This window comes from Artemia franciscana, chromosome 17, assembly GCF_032884065.1.
Source record: "Artemia franciscana chromosome 17, ASM3288406v1, whole genome shotgun sequence".
NCBI lineage: Eukaryota > Metazoa > Arthropoda > Branchiopoda > Anostraca > Artemiidae > Artemia > Artemia franciscana.
The window spans coordinates 18,360,380-18,374,772 of NC_088879.1; the positions used below are offsets into that span (position 1 = coordinate 18,360,380).

General features: G+C 35.9%; 1 protein-coding gene across 1 annotated transcript in view; it reads left to right on the forward strand.

Moving 5' to 3' along the window:
* The window catches only part of LOC136037953 (NPC intracellular cholesterol transporter 1-like), an 88,152-nt gene that overhangs the window by 16,760 nt on the left and 56,999 nt on the right, over positions 1-14,393 (forward strand). The window lies entirely within an intron of this gene.

The following is a 14,393-nucleotide window of genomic DNA, read 5'->3' on the forward strand; positions in this document are numbered from 1 at the left end:
CTAATTGAAACGGTAGTTATCCATGAACGTGCATTACTCACTTGGGATATACTCACTAATTGATACGACGGTTATCCATGGACGTGCATTACTCACTTGGAATATACTCACTAGTTGAAACGGTGATTATGCATGAACGTGAATTACTCACTTGGTATTTAGGTGCTAATTGAAACGGGGGGTATGCATGAACGTGCGTTACTCACTTGAGATAAAATCACTAATTGAAATGGCGGGTATGCATGAACGTGTACTACTCACTTGGGATAAACTCACTAATTGAAACGGCGGATATGCATTAACGTGCATTACTTACTTGGGATAAACTCACTAATTGAAACGGTGGATATGCATGAACGTGCATTACTTACTTGGGATAAACTCACTAATTGAAACGGTGGATATGCATGAGCTTGCATTACATTTCTTGGGATAAACTCACTAATTGAAACGGCGGATATGCATGAATGTGCATTACTTACTTGGGATAAACTCACTAATTGAAACGTTGGTTATGCGTGAGCGTGCACTACTCACTTGGGATATACTCACTGATTGAAACGGCGATTATGGATGAATGTGCATTACTCACTTGGGATAAACTCACTAATTGAAACGGCGGATATGCATGAACCTGCATTACTTACTTGGGATAAACTCACTAATTGAAACGATGGTTATGCATGAGCGTGCACTACTCAGTTAGGATATACTAACTGATTGAAACGGTGGTTATGGATGAACGTGCATTACTCACTGGGGATAAACTCACTAATTAAAACGGCGAGTATGCATGAACGTGCATTACTTACTTGGGATAAACTCACTAATTGAAACGATGGTTATGCATGAGCGTGCACTACTCACTTGGGATAAACTCACTAATTGAAACGGCGGATATGCATGAACGTGCATTACTTACTTGGGATAAACTCACCAGTTGAAACGATAGTTATGCATGAGCGTGCACTACTCACTTGGGATATACTCACTAATTGAAACGGCGGTTATGGATGAATGTGCATTGCTCACTTGGGATAAACTCACTAATTGAAACGGCGGATATGCATGAACGTGCATTACTTACTCGGGATAAACTCACTAATTGAAACGGCGGGTATGCATGAACCCGCCGTTATGCATGCGGGTTTGCATAAACCCATGTCCATTGACATGGGAACGAAAACTTTCTGGAAGAAAAACTCTAATTATTCGCAGCAACAACTTGAAAATTTTGCTACACTTGGATCTGTTCTGTAATTAAATAAAAAATCAAAAGTAAAGTAAAGCAAAATTTTGAATTTCAAAAAATTAGAAACTGACCCATATAAGCCAAATTCAAAACGAATATCTGTATTGAATAAAGATATCTAACCTATGCCTGTGAATAATAAAGGCAACATTACAGTGAAATAACTGTAGGAAAAAGAGATGGCCTGCCACCTTTTTGCTACTGCTCCCTCTGTCCCCTTAATACTTCAGCTTCATTTTCACTTTAGGGAAGCCCAATCATGTAACTCTAAGTCATGACAGTTTCTGTTTGCTTATAACATTTCCGTGTAACTTGTCAATTTTTAAGCTTAAAAGCTAGAGGAGACCGAGGAAATCACCTTGGGTTGAAAACTTTACCAATCAACGGTTCGTAACAAGGCTTTCTATTCTTCATTTCCCCAAGAATCCAACCTAGTCTATGTTGAAATAATTCGGAACGTGTTCATCTTTCTTTTCACTAGATTTGTCGAAGAGGACTCTTGAAATAGTTCTGGGAAGTCACAATTACTCTCCATTACAGAAAAAGAGCGAGTATCATAAACCATTCCCTAATCAAACGGTTCATGGTAACAAACTGTCAGTAAGGAGTGGTTTGGCTCAATAATAACCATCAGCAAAAATGTGAAATTTTATATTATTTTTTTGCCCGAAGAAAAATCGCGGATGCATGCTTATTTGTTTTCTTTTGGTGGTTTTTGTTTTCCCTAGGGGTAATCGTATCAAATCGTATCAAATCAATGGTCATAGAATATTGGAAGAAGGCCCATTCAAATTGAGATGAAAAATTTTAGTGGCCTTTTTAAATTATCGGAAAGATTGGAGGGCAACTAGACCACCTCCTACTCCCCCTTGTTTCTCAAAGTGGTCCAATAAAATTTTTAGATAGTCAGTTTGTCTAGCATATTTGAAAGATTCAATAAGTATGCCTTTGGGGTACCATGACCCCCTCCCCCCTTCCAGCCCAGGGGGAAAAGACTGCAAGCTATGAAATTTGCCAGTTTTTTTACGCATACTATGTGTTGTTGGGAAGTATAAAGACATTTTTGGTTGGGCGGGGAATTTTTCTCCTGGGCGAATTTTTCGTGGAGAAGGAAGTTTCCTGGTTGAATCTTCCAGAGAAAATTTTACGAAGGAGGACTCTGCCATAATTCCTGTTCGAAATTATTTTTATTTGTCTTACTTTTTCTTTGTCGACTTAATCTTAAGTATGGGGATGTTCTGGGGGATTTACTGGGGGAAATTTTCAGCGGGGCAGGCATTTCTCCGTGGGGTATGATTTTCTGCGTGAAAAATTCACTATGTGGGAATTTTCCACGGGAGCAACTTTCTACAGGGGGAGGGGATTTACGATAGATTTGTTCTACAGAGGTAAGATTTGCAGAATGATTTGAAAAACGATCAGAAATTAAAGTCTTTTTCAACTCAAGTTGTGCTAAGGAGAAGTTTTCAGGTGGAATCGCCTGCAAGAACCTTGCGGGAAAAGTGTACAACGAGGATAGAACTATCAGGGGGAATCACCTGGGAGTGAGGGCATTTAATGTGGTAGGAATTTTTCATGGAGGAATTTTACATGAGGGGATGTAAATTTCATGGAGGGGCTGCTGGATTTTCAGGAATTACTGGAGAAATGATCAGATATTAAATACAGAATGTTTTTTAATTGAAAGTACCAATATTAAAATTTAAAACGAATAGAAATTGCCCCATATTTGAGGAGGGTTGTCCTCTCCTTAATATCTCGCTCTGTACACTAAAATTTGACTTTTTTGTCCCATTTTTTTCAAGAACAACTCCTTAAACACAAGGGCCGTGTAATCAGAATAAGAAACTTTTTTAAAGCACTAAAAACTTCAGTGTAAAGAGTGACGGATTGAAGAGGGGGCAACCCCCTTTGTATATGGAATAATTTGTTTATGTTTTAAATTTCAATGTTGCTCCTTACTTTCAGTTTATAAAATTGTTTTTTTTTATTGCCTTAAAGAGGCTTAATTAAAAAGACAAAAAACGTTGAGAAACTAATTTCTCCGTACAACTATTAATTTAAAAAGAATAACTTACCTGAAAAGATGTTTTTCAAAGGAAAGTAAAGAGCCATACTAAAATTTGACACGAACAGAAATGAAGTCTGAAATAAATGAAACTTAAAATAACCGAAAATTACTATCAAAAAATAAAAGAATCCCAAAAACGAACAGATATTAAAATGAATAATCAAACATGAAGATAACACATTCTGATATAGATGAAAAACAAATCCTAAAACTAGAATAAATTAAAAGCGCATGCTCAAGTAGAACTTGAAATGAACCAGATATTACTAAGGAAGAGGATTTTGGCTGCTTTCACCCCCCCCCTCCCCGCAGCTTCTAAAGTTTATTGCTTTTTTTGTGTTTTATTGAAAACTGTTGGTGTTTCGAACAGTGAAATAAATTTTTATTTATTTGAAATAAAGATTAATGAGTTAGTGCAATTTATGTAATTTATAATTTCTTTTCGGCTGTAATTCTATCTTCAAACACCAATGAGGAATAATCCCAGCAGCGAGCATGATAGATCTGCGCACGCTCCTGTTGTACCCTAACCATCTCACATGGATTTCATTTTTCTTTTTAGCTCTTATCTTTATCCTTCTTTTTGACTTTTATGCAAAAGGAGAGTGGAACTGTCAAACAGTTCGTGATAACGAACTTTTGTAAGGAGCGACCCGGCTCAATAGGAACCGAAACTCTAAAAAAAGTAATTACTTTTGATATATTTTTTTTCATATTTTAAAGAGCGGAGTTTTGAGAAGGAGTTAAACTTTGGCGTGGGGAGCGGGGCGTTGAGGGAGGAACAACCATTTTCATATGCGGAGTAATTTCTGTTCGTTTTGAGTTTTGGTGTCGCTCTTACTTTCAGTCGAAAAAAACTTTTTTTTATTTAATTACATAAAGGAAATGTTGTTTCCAGGTGGGGAAAATCCGTGTACTACATAATATGCCAGGTGTTTCCAAATAGAAGAAACTTATTTCTATAAGGAGAGAGTATATTGCATAATGAACTAAATAACAAACAGAACTAACTACCTTAAATAACAGCCGCGTCAAATGAGTTACAAACCTTCTCCCAGTAATGGGTTAAATTGCATGGTGAAGCAGAACACCATCGTGGGAGGATCCTCTATAGGAGGACAACTGCGGCAGGGCGTAAGATCCAGATTTATGGACAACGGCCTCTGTAAAGGGCTGCCTCGACCCTTTCGGGGTACCTGCAAGACTGGGAAACTTGCGGTCAATTTTTCCCACTTGAGGAGTGGCGCCCCTCGAGGAAATTATAGCCTAGTAAACAACACAGCACTCGTACGGGATTCTGATTATTGGATAATTTTCTGGGCTTGGTTTGTTTTGATGGGCGTTTTCGGGCTGAAAAACCTCTTCCTAGCTAATTTATCTACTATGGGCTGCCTCCCCGTAGTAGCATAATATTTGTAGGCATGAATATATAATGAGTCGGAGGTAATAGGCTTGGGACTGTCTGTGCAGGATTTCGACTCTTGTTGATAGAAGAGCATCGCCAAGTGCTGAAAACCATGTTGTGACCAAGATGGGCCCAGGATTCCACAAAGCCTTCAACTTACTGGAGGTCCCAGGGACTTCTTGCTGTCCGGTTCTAAGCCGGCTTAAGCGCTTCGGTGTAGACTTGAGAAGATATGCTGGTCCCCATCCTGCACTGGTATCCGGGATCACTGCTTTTCTTGAGGCCAAAATAATTTCAAAGATTTAAAGAACATGAAAATTGGAACTTGGAATGTTACGACGTTAAAAAATGACTATCGCATCGACATTTTGACTGACGAATTCAGACGGTTTGAACTGGATTTATTAGGAGTTTCAGAAACTCATATCCCAGGGGTAGGAAGCATGAAATTAGGTGACATAGAATTTGTTTACTCAGGAAGGAAGGATGGGGTACATAGACAGGGAGTAGGGCTCATAATGAATAAGGAAGCTGCTAAGTCTTGTTTAGGCTGGGAAGGTATTAATAATAAAATACTAATTGCTCATTTTATGACTAAAAAGTTTAGGGTATCAGTTATAGTAGTATATGCCCCCATTGAACCAACTGATGGAGATACTAGTGACTCAGATGAATTTTACTTACAGTTACAGGAGCAAATAGACAGGGTACCAGGTAGAAATATGGTGTTTTTGCTAGGAGATTTTAATGCCCAGGTTGGTAGAAATAGGGATAGATGGTATCCTAGCCTAGGTAAATTTGGTGTAGGAAAAGAAAACAGTAATGGCTATAGGCTTTTGCAATTTTGTAGGTATAACAACCTAGTTATAACCAATACGGTGTTTGGTCACAAAATGGCCCATAAGTTGACATGGTATTCACGTGATGGTAAGACAGCAAACCTTATTGATTATGTTATTGTAAACAGAAGACTAGCAGGATCAATACAAGATACTAGGGTGTATAGGAGTGCCGTTATTGATGTTAAAAGTAAAGATCACCATCTAGTAGTGTCTAAGGTTAATTTAAAGCTGAAATTTCGGAAGAGTAACTCCCTCCCGGAAAGTTATGATGTTGGTAGACTTCAGGATGAAAATTTGAGAAAAAAATTCCAGGAACAGTTGAGTACTAAACTTGAGGGTTTAAAATTTGACAATGTGGAAGATGGATGGAATAATTTCAGAAAAACAATTTGTGAAGTTGCTGATGGCGTCCTAGGGAAGAGTGCTAAGACAGCAACTAGGAATATTAGTGAAAAGGCTTTAGGTTTAATAGAGAGTAGAAGGGGTTTGTATAAGAATTATCTGAGCGATAGGTCGTATGAAAATAAAAGGAATGTAAAGAAAGTGGAGAAAGCATTAAAATATGAACTAAGGAGATGTGAAATGGAGGCGATGGATAAAATTGCTGAGGATCTGGAAGATGCGGCTAGACGGCATAATAGTAAAATATTATACTGGCATGTTAATAAATTGAAAGGGAGTAGCTGATCCGGACTAGTCCCAGTTAAAGATAGAAATGGGGCCACAATTAGTGATAAGGAAAAAGTTAAAGAAAGATGGGTGGAACATTTTGAGAATGTGCTAAATCGAGATACAGTTGCAGGAAAAGATATAGATGAAAATGAAAAAGTTTGTGATACCTTGGATGTGAAGGAAGATTTGTTTAGTGAGGAAGAATTAGCGACAGTACTAGAAGGATTAAAAAATAATAAGGCCCCAGGTGCTGATAGTATGATTAATGAGTTCCTTAAATATGGTGGCTCTGAGGTTAGGAATAAGCTACTGAAGATTATGAACATGATTTTTGAAAAAGGGGAAGTACCCAATGATTTTAGGAAAACCTTAATTAAACCACTGTATAAGAAAGGTGACAAGAGTGAATGTCGTAATTATCGAGGCATTAGTCTGGTCTCTGTAGGTAGCAAATTACTGAGTAATATGATACTTTTTAGACTGAGACATGCTGTAGACAAAGTTTTAAGGGAAGAACAATGCGGTTTTAGAAAAGGTAGAGGATGTGTCGACCATGTTTTCACTCTTAGGTTAATAATTGAGAAGTCCCTTCGTTGTCAAACACCTTTGGTCCTTAATTTTATCGATTATGAGCAAGCTTTCGATTCTGTTGATAGAACAGCGTTAACAAAGGTCTTATCGTTATATGGTATACCAGAAAAATACATTAAAGTGATTTGCGCTATGTACGAGAATAATACTGCTGCGGTTAAGGTAGGAAATGAGGTTAGCAACTGGTTTTGTATTAAATCAGGAGTTAAGCAGGGTTGTGTTCTATCCCCCTTTATATGGATCATTTTGATGGACTTCGTCTTAAGGAGCACAGGAAAGGCAATTGGAGACCATGGAATCAAATGGGGAGGAAGAACGCTCCTGGACTTAGATTATGCTGATGATTTAAGCATATTAGATGAAAGTGTGAGCAAAATGAATGAATTTTTAGAGGTTTTACGAGTTCAGGGTGCTAAAATAGGCTTGAAAATTAATGTTAAGAAGACTAAGTCACTAAGGCTAGGAATAAGTGAAGATGAACAGGTGACCTTAGGTAACGAAAAGATTGATCAGGTTGGGAGCTTCAGTTACCTTGGTAGTATTATTAGTAAAGATGGTGGGAGTAGCGAAGATGTTAAAAGTAGAATAGCTAAAGCTCAGGGTGTTTTTTCACAGTTAAAAAAAGTTTGGAAGAATAGAAAGATAAGCCTACAAACCAAGATTAGAATATTGGAAGCTACAGTGATGACAGTGGTCAAATATGGCTCTGAAGCATGGACACTCCGAAAAGCAGATGAAAATTTACTAGATGTTTTCCAGAGAAATTGCCTACGGATTGTTCTGGGTACCCGGCTGACTGACCGTATTTCAAACAGTAGGTTGTACGAAAAGTGTGGTTTAATCCCGCTTTCTGGGGCTATAATGAAAGAAAGGTTGAGATGGCTAGGCCACGTTCTACGGATGAAGGATGACAGATTACCGAAGATTGTCCTTTTTGGCCAACCGTCTGGGGCTACACGGAAAGCAGGTCGTCCTTGTCTGGGTTGGGAGGATGTTATAAATAAGGATTTAAAGGAAATGGGAACTTCCTGGGAGGGTGTAAAGAGGGAGGCTTTAAATAGATTAGGTTGGAGGAGGAGCGTGCGTAGCTGTGTTGGCCTCAGGCGGCTTGGTGCTGCAGTGAGTTATTAGTAGTAGTAGTAGTAGTAGTATTCATTGTCACAAAATGAAAAACAAGATAAATCACTATAACGATCAAGTTTACTTGAAAGGACAAATGAAGATAAACTGAAGGTTAGTGCATTGTGTACCAGTTTCAGGAAATCTCTTCAATTCAAGTTTCAAAATTTTATTTATCAGTATTTTTTTAATGTTATATGTACAAGTTTTTATTAAACACGTTTAAAAATGAAGCATGGAATGTAAAGATGTACGGTTATGGGTAGAGGAGCATAGTAGCCAAAGTCCTGTTTGTAGTAATTCATGTTCGTTTTAAGTTTGGCTTTATTATTCATTTCTTACTTCTTTTCATTTTAGGATTTATTGTTTCATCTATATAAGTATCTGTTATTCTTATGGTAGATATAATTATTCATTTTAATTTCTGTATGTTTTGGGTATCATTTCGTCTTTAATAGTCATTTGTGGTCATTTAAGCTTTATTTATGACAAGACTTCATTTCAGCTCGTACTAAGTTTTAATATGGCTTTTTACTTTCCTTTAAAAAACTGTCTTTTTTGAAAAGACTTTTTTAATAATTTCCATTCTTTATTTATTGCCAAAGTTTTATTATTGGTTAATATAATGATTATATCTCCAATTTTCTAGGTTTTTGGCTTAAGAATAATCGGATTATAATTTCAATTCATAAGTTGCCTAAATTAATCTGAGCGTTGGTTTGAATTTAATATAATTATTGCAAAAGCTCAAGTTAATGTATTAAGTTATTAAGTTAATGCTCTTACCTGTTCCTAAGATATTGCAGACATGCACTCTTGATCATGAAGTTTCATCGAATACCGTTAGCCCCTTTGCACATACCCAAGATCAGACATTCTTCATTTCCCAGTAACAAATCCTATATGTAATAAAATGGGCAAATTGTATATTTTATTATCCTTGCTTAGAGGGTTGTGTTGGGTTTTATCATTCCCAGAGACGCAATTATTTGACTTCTTGACTTTATTGAACAAAATAAATTTCTCAAAAATTTGATCAGTGTTGAGAGGGACGCTTTTGAAAAAGTTGATGGGGGTGGCTGCCCTCTGATGACTTTCGAAATCCCCCTCGATATGGACTAAAATTTTCAGCTTAATACCCTTCGCTATTCTTGGGATATTGCTGATACGCCCTTCTGGAAACCAGCATGAATATAATGTGTTTTTATTTTTTCAGTCTCCCTCAACATTTCCTGAAGATGATCTTCTAAGCCTTCTTGGAGACTCAGGATCAAACCTCCCTCCTTTACAAATAAAGAATTCTATATGTAAGCAATGAGCAACCTCCATAGCTTGCAGTTGCAGTCCTTGTCCCAGTTGCAGGGGGAGGGGTCATTTCTTCCCCTGAGGCTTAACTAATAAGCCTTTCAACTATATTAAACAAAATAATTGTCTCAAAATTTTGATTGGATGACTTTAGGGTAAGGATAGCTATAAAAGGTGCGTTGGGAGGGGGGGGGGGGGTTGCCCTACGATACTTTTGACTCTTAAAAAGGGCACTATAACTTTCAACTTCAGTTTTAATTAGCCCACTCTGAAGTTTCTGCGACTACTCCTTTCCTGTGAAGGGGCTTTAGGAAAAAATAATAAGTAAATATAGAAAACTCGTTTTAAGACAATTTCTGGCAAAATATGGTATCATTTGGCAGTGTTTTGTCAAAAACTGCATATTTTTATAGGACTTTTCAATGGTTTTAGATGATTTGGTTATTCATAATTTCCGCCTAATGATAATCCAATCTTCTTCTTCCACAACTTGTCGTGTTCTTGCAGAAAATAATCTAAAATGGTGAGGTGGTCATTGCCTCTTCTTTGCTTATAAAAGACACAAGAACTAAACCATCCTTTTGAACTGGATTCGAAATTGAAATTTTTATTTATTTAAAATCACCAGAAATAAGTTTCAGTGATCAGCAAGAAGGTATAATTTTTGTTTAATATTAAATAAGCTCTGTAGCAGTTTGTGACTGTCCCTTTGGAGTTATTTTCTTGGCTAAAACCGGAATGTCTTTATTTTTTAGTTTAACACACATATTTTTGGTTCTACATTTATTTATATTTCACTTATCTAGACTGATTTGGTCATATTTCATAAAATTATATACTGAGATGTATAAGTTTGCGTCTTTTATTATGAAGAAGCGGCTTGTAGGATATTTTAGGCAGGTGGGGACAGAGGCTTAAGAATGTACAAATTCCGTTTTAAATTCCGTTTTAGCCGCCCCTCCTTGCCAGCCTATACAACGCTACTGTTTTACCTCATATTCTGCACCTGGCACCATTTTGGAAACTATTCTCGAAGGCTGAACTGTCTAAAATCTGTGCGCTTTTCTTCCGTTTTGCTAAATACATTCTACGTTTTCCTCCCTGGTACAGAAACTCAATCCTCATTAAAAAGTATCACATAACCGACCCTCATGTTGCAGTTGAAAATTTAATCAAAAGACACAATATTAAAATAGTATATCACGATTGGTATAATCTCCTTTTACAATAGATCTGTTTTTGTTTTATTCATTTTAGTGCTATTTTGTTTACCCTTTTATTAGTTGAGTCTATTTCTAGTTATGTCTCATCTGATATGTTCTTATATATTTTCTTATATTTATATGTTCGTGCTCCGTCTTTTTCATTTCGTATGATTGACGAATTTTCAAATAAATAAACAAATATCCTAACTTTCATTAAGCTCTCAGCTAAATATACGATGAGCTGTAAGGAAGGGAGGGATGGAGAGGAAACTAATGTGTAACCCCTCGGGAATATTTTTAGTCTAGGACTTGGTTATTTTTTTTTAGCGAGGGGGGTATTAGTGTCCCTCCTATTGTAACAATGTTTTCCTGTGTCCTATAAAATATGGCATTGACATACCTAACTTCAAGGAGGTGGGAAAGGCAAGGAAGGCAATCATTAGTCTTGCCAAGAATTTTTTTGTGCGAGGAGGGGGGGGGTGCTATCAGCTGCTTTTTAGAGATGATAATATGTCTTCTTTCCTATTTATATACAATCTATTATGGCCTTAGCCCAGTAAAAGATCAAAAGTCACGTAGAATTTCTGTCTATATGAACAGTAATGCCCCTCTCTTACCATCCAAAATTCTGAAGTAAAAATATTATTAAGGCTTATTCAACAAAGCTACTGTTCGTTCAACAATTGACTAAATATTCAAATTTTGTCGAAAATGTTTATTACAATCCAACATTTTAATTCTTAAGCAGAAAAACCGAAAAAACGAGGCGCTATCAGTCAGTTTGCAATTTAGGTGCTTGTGGGGTGGTACCCCGTATCATGTTTTGGTTAGGCCTGGGCATGAATTTAAAAGCGATCAGAAATTAGATTGTAAAAAAACATGTTTTTTCGAATGAAATTGATGAGTAACTTTAAAATTTAAAACGAACAGAAACTAATACATTTTGAGGGGGCTGCACTCTCTCAAACTCCTCGCTCTTTTCGCCAAAGTTTGACTTTTTGTCCTGATTCTTTGAGAACAACTGCAGAAACACAAGAGCTGTTGAATTGGATTTAGAAGCTTTTCTAAAGCACAAAAAACTTTTGCGTAACGAACGAATAGTTGATGAGAGTGCGCCCCCCCCGTAATATACGAAATGATTTTTTTTTAAGTTTTAATGTTGCTCCTTACTTTCTGTTGAAAAAACATACTTTTTTATTTTATCACTTTTAAATGTAAATTGTACTGATGTGTAAAAAGTTTTAGTCTTCCAAATGTTCTGGTAGCTATTAGTAAGTCAACCTTTACTTACTTTCCTTGCCATGAACAGTTTGAACAATTTGAACAGTTGCCATGAACAGTTTGAACAGCATGAACAGTATGCAATTGTTTCCGTTTTAGTATCAGTATTAATAAATTCCAAAGCGTAACATCAAAGCTTCAGTGTGACGAGAAATCTAGTCATATGACCAATCCTCATATCCCTTTTCGGCTGCCTTTGGCGCTCGACCTTGCTTTTTAGACACCGGCCAAAACTTTTTGTGCTTGCGATGCACATACCCTTTGGAAAAATTAAAAGAATATATCTACTTTTATTATATTTTTCCATTTAAAGACAAGGAAGGTGTTTGTTATTTACGGTTAGTTGAAAAGACTAAGAGCTTCTTTTAATAATATAGCGCCACTTTAAGTAATACTTTTACGCTGGGAAGATATTTTGTACAATGTAAGGTATGAAATTTGCCTGTCCGAAAAATGGTATGTTACATTTATATAATTACTTCTGGAAGCAAAAATACAAAGACCATGTGAAATGTGATCCATATCAAAGCACGGTTAAACCATCCAAAACTGAAGACCAATGAACAACATTCATTGGTGTATAGGACACGAAAACTTAGTGAACCTTCAAAAACTTAAAACTTGAACTTAAAAAGCTCAATTATTCCTACTAATCAGAACATATTCAAGGACAAAATAAAATCTTGAAAAATTCGTATCGACTTATATTTGAATAATTACAAAACATAAAACCAAACATAAAGGGGTCGTGAGATAATAGTAACTGACTTTGAACCTCATATCAAAGGATAAATATTTGAAAAGGATAAAATTACTAATAGAAAAATAATTCAACTTATCGATTCTAGGGATTTGAAAGGTCAAGTATTTTAATCAGGCAAAATATGTCTTTCGAGTAATTTTATATTTGGCTGTGTTAAATCAAAGAGAAGATCCTAATTTACAAGAAGAATATAAAATTGGGGAACACTGTGAACATGTCGTGATAAGTTTATGTATTATTTCTTCGATATTCCATTATTGTAGTGTAACTAGTACATCTATCTAGGGATCAAGGGGTCGTAGGTTTAAATCCTGTCATTAACTGACTTTGTACCATATTCGTCTTGTGGTTATAATTTCTATAGCAAGATAACCTCCGCTTGGAAAACATGCCCCAGATAGCTTTCCCTTGAAAACATTTCCCTGGATCACTTACCCTAGAAAACTTGATCACGAATATTCGGCCTAGAAAGACCCACCTCCATGTAAAATTGCCACTTTAAACTTGCCTTTAGAAAATGTTCCAGGATAGCTTGTTGCTGGAAATTTTTCCCTCAAGAAATGAAGGAAATTGCTTTGAAAAATCCGCCCCAACTTATTCCTGTTAAACTTGCTCCGAAAAAGTGGGCTGCAAGTAGGTGCAAAGTCCATACCTTCCTCCTCTAAGGGCATTCTTGCTTAGAAAACCGTAGAATGAACCACCCCCAGAGAGGCATAGCTAGGGTTTTCAGCGCCCAGGAACAATGTTGGTTTTTGCCTCTCAGAACATAGTATTGCCGAAAAAACTAAGTGTGTACTCGGGTACTACCGCCCCCTTGTCTTTCTAGCTGCACCAGTGGTCTCCCAAATTCCTACGAGACCCCCTACATAAAATAAATAAAATAATATAAAATAAATAGATAATAAAATAAATAAAAATAGCGTCATAAAGTAGCCACAGAAAAATAGAAGACATGAAACACATTTTGGTTTTTTCTTATTTTGGAATGGTAAAAAATTATTGCTGTCCTTTTCGATATATCATTTTTTTTTATTTTTTTTTCTTTCAATTGAAAATAAAAAGTAACACGAAGACAAAAAATAAATTGAAATTGTTCAGTTTGTTATGGAAGATACATTTTTCTGGATCCTCTGCTCTTCACATTAGAGTTTGATCTTTTGCCTCTATTGATTTAAGAACGACTCTTCAAACACAAGGGTAATCGAAAAGAATTTTTTTTTACACTAGCTAAAAAATCTAAGAGATAATTGTTGTGCATCTGCACTAAACAATACATTTTTTAGTTTAAACATTTTAAAACACAGTTTGTAAATAATACACTTTCAATTTTTTATTGGCTACATATGTGCACTAATAACTTTAAGTGCAACAAACAAGGGGGAGCCACCCTTAGATATGAAATGGCTTTTTTCAAGTTTTAATGCCACTCATTACTTTCATTTTAAAAACTTTTTTTCTTCATTTAATTTCTGTTATGTTTTTTTTTTTCAGCATAGCAGTACTAAATATGAGGAAGGTCGCAACCCCTCAAACACTGCTTTTTATATCAAAGTCTCACTTTTGTAGAACGATGATTTGACGAAAAGATCTTACTTGATGTATTTGCTTTTCGGAATAAATTATAATTTTCCGAAGTAAACCATCTTTTCCACAAGAAGAGGCGAGATTTCGTCCGTCCAGCATCCGTAATGCACTCTTTGTTCTACGTTCATCAATATATATATATTTAAGAGTCAAAAGTTTAAAGGTCTTATTAAACCTATAAAAGTTAAAACATTAAAGTGTATATTATTAGTAATTTCAGTAAAGTATTAGTATTTCAGTAAAGTGCAAATTATTTTCTTGCCTTGAGAAGGAATAGGGGGATATCAGCCCTAATCGTGTTAA